The sequence below is a fragment of the Bison bison genome, unplaced genomic scaffold, assembly GCF_000754665.1.
Source record: "Bison bison bison isolate TAMUID 2011002044 unplaced genomic scaffold, Bison_UMD1.0 scf7180017864239, whole genome shotgun sequence".
Classification (NCBI taxonomy): domain Eukaryota; kingdom Metazoa; phylum Chordata; class Mammalia; order Artiodactyla; family Bovidae; genus Bison; species Bison bison.
In genome coordinates this window covers 67,660-70,898 of record NW_011494811.1, presented here as the reverse complement: position 1 = coordinate 70,898, position 3,239 = coordinate 67,660, and the positions used below count along the sequence as shown (strand labels likewise).

The following is a 3,239-nucleotide window of genomic DNA, read 5'->3' as shown; positions in this document are numbered from 1 at the left end:
TCCTCACTTAGTGGAAAGGAACACTCTGGGATCTCTTTGATCAGGACACAAATCCCATCACACTCTCTACCTCTTAGTTCTACCAGATTTGGGATTAGGATTTCAGCGTATAAATTTTAGAGGGACATAAATATTCAGTCCATCTCAGTAACCTTTTTTGTCTGATTTCTTTTACTTAGCATAATGTTTTCAAGGCTGATCTACGTTGTAGACTATATCAGTACTTTATTACTTTGGATGGCTGAACTATATTCCATTGTAGAGACAGACCATATTTTGTTTAGCCATTCATCAGTTGAGGGAAGTAGAGTTGTTTCCATTTTTCAGTGGATAGTGCTGTTCTGAACATACGTGTTCAAATATTGGTTTGAATGCCTGCTTTTAGTTCTTATGAGTGGAATTTCCAGGTTATATGGTAGATTCTATATTAGACTTTTTGAGGAACTAACAAAATGTTTTCCATAGTGACCGAACCATTTTACATTCCTATCAACACTGTACAAGGGTTCTAATTTCCCTACATCCTTGCCAATGCTTGTTTGAGTTAAAAAATTATTATAACCATGCTGGTGTGTGTAAGTAGTATCTCCTAGTGGTGTTGGTTTGCATTTTCTTTGTAAAATATTCATATTTTAATACCTAGAATTAATCATGAGATTTGATAAGACAAAATAAATGATTGACTTCATCTATCTCCAGGAGATTTTTTAAGATTGCTATCTGATCACCCTTAGAATGTATGATTCTGAGCTGAAAACAAAGCACGCAAACCATGTGGCTTTGGAATGAGAAGCATGTATGTGGATAATCAGACAACAATTACCCCTGACTTGAAAAAAATACCAGTTAAACTAAGGAGGAGCCAAAAGCAATTACATCATGTTTCATTTCCATGCCACCTGCCAACAGATACTTAGTTCTTTGTGTGGCAAAGTTTTCTTTACATAATTCTTTCCTGTCTTAATGATCTATTCATTTATTTTTGCAGTGTGAGTGAAGACACCCAGGATGGCTCAGGGATCCGGGGATCAGAGAGCAGTGGGGATCGCGGACCCAGAGGAGAGTTCTCCAAATATGATAGTCTACCGCAAAGTAAGGCATCTGGTTCAACGCTGGGGGTGCTGCTGCATGTCTGTAATCTGTGGGGTTGATGGTTGATGGGCGGCTCGACAAATGTTTTCTGCCTAAATGGCCTTGACTGATAATTGAACATAATTTCCTTCTCAGACCCTCTGATTCCCCAAGTTTAAAATTCAAGGAAGCTAGGCTGGTATCGAACATTTGAAAAACATTATGTGGCTTAGTTTTCTTTAAACCAAAGATTACCTAAAAGTGCAGATGGACATGTATTGTCCTTTCGTGTAAAGGCCTTTGTGTAACATTAATTAATCAAATGTTCTTCAAACCTATAGTACTCATAAGATCTGTTCTGAATGCTAAAAATGCTAAAATGCTAAAAGGACACAGAGGTGTGTTTGTATTTGGTGCTTTACAGCTGATAGGAGACGTAAGATGTATGCAGATCACTGTTATAGAGTCTAAGTGTTTATTTCTGAAAGAGAAGTGCAGGTAGAGTGTTCCATAATCTCAGGGGAGGTGGCCAATTACTTCCAACCTCAGAGATCTGGCATGGGCTGTGGAGGAGAGGCCTTTGAACTCAGTTTTAAAGGCTCCACAGGATTCCTTTACGTGGAAAGCAGAAGGGTAGAGCAATATTCTAGGCAATGAATGAAATGCTTTTGCAAAGGCAAAGAGCGGGAGTCAGTGAAGGGCAACCAGAACCGGTTAGCTTGGGCAAAGGATGACTTGCAAGTAATTGGAGTAAATGGAGGTGAGACTTAGAGCAGAGTCTGGATGGAGCCAAATTTTAGAATTTAATCATAAAAACTTTAGTGCCAAGAGTTGTACAAACAATGTTTTTTGGGGGATATGATCCTTGCCCTGGTGTGGCTCTTATCCCCAAGTGGACTATCATCAAGGGTGGATTGGAGGCTTTCGCAGGGGTGGTGGGGGTTGCTTCTATATCCCCCCTTGGAAGTGAGCAGGACTGAGCAGGAGGTTTAAAGAGTCTGAATTAACAAAAACTTGGAAACAGAATGAATATAAAATCATAAGGTAAATGGAGAGTCAAAGATGACTGGGTTTTTGCCCTGGGGTGATAGAAGGGCATCGGTGCTGTTAATTCAAATAGAAATATTTGGAAGCATACGTTTTAAAGGAAGGAAAGGTGGCACATTGGTTTTACTTGTGCATTGCTGAATTTGAGAAAATAGTTGCTGTTTCTCATATACCATTTTGATGTTTGCATGTTGGTGCAAACTGAGCTGAACTATGTCCTATATATTATTAAAAATAAGGAAAATAAGATCATACTCATTCGTTTCACTGAATATTTGAGCTGTCTGCTGGGTTCTGTGTATTCTGCAAGACTCTGTGTTCTATCTATGTTAATCATATGAATAGTGTTGAACTAGATATTCCTGGATGATCAATATGGTGAATTTTTCTCTTCTCCTTGTAAAAATAGAACTCTCAGAGTACTCTTGCTTTTAGTGCTATATTCCTTAATCCTTTGCTTTACAAAAGAATGCTTGGTTAACCCATCTCTAAGAGAGAGGCTTATTAAGTTGTAGTAAAGAAAAAAATTAGTGAGGCTAACCAAGTTGTGAGACATGTAAAATAACATAAAGACATTTATTCCTTACCTTCTTAACCCACCTCAGACCAGGAGACCCTGTGCCAAACTTGCAGGAACATGGGGTTTGAAGTCAGACCTGGGTTAAAATGGCAACTCCGCCACTTCCAAGCTGTGTGACCTGAAATCATTAAATAACTTCTGTGAGTCTCTGTTTTTTTAATCTATAAAAGCGGGGGAAACGGTGGGAGGAAAGATGGTACCTCATGAAGTTATTGTGAAGATTCATTTGGATAAAGTCAATGAAGCATCTCACATCCTGCCTGGCACAGAGGTAGTCCATGATGAAGGCTTCTTTTCCTTTTATCTTTTTTCTTTAGAGACAGTGACACTTGGAGAGGAAATAAATTATGAAATTGTATAAGTGTTGGTGCTGTTAAAAAGGTATATTCATACAACAAGTTGCCTTATAAGACACAGGAAAACAATGCAAATATTTTTATATTATTCAGGAGATTGCAAATCAATAGATTATTAAAGGTTAATAGGAGATGTAAAGGTCATGCAATCCAAACACCTTTGCACAAGAACGTTTGGTATTATG

At 38.2% G+C, this 3,239-nt stretch overlaps 1 long non-coding RNA gene across 1 annotated transcript in view; it reads left to right on the top strand.

Moving 5' to 3' along the window:
• The window catches only part of LOC104993422, a 28,306-nt gene extending 25,418 nt beyond the window's left edge, over positions 1 to 2,888 (top strand). Inside the window, exons 2-3 of the long non-coding RNA XR_825819.1 lie at positions 989 to 1,092; positions 2,724 to 2,888. This is a non-coding gene — a long non-coding RNA (uncharacterized LOC104993422). The remainder of the gene's footprint in view (positions 1 to 988; positions 1,093 to 2,723) is intronic.
• The last annotated feature ends 351 nt before the right edge of the window (positions 2,889 to 3,239 follow it).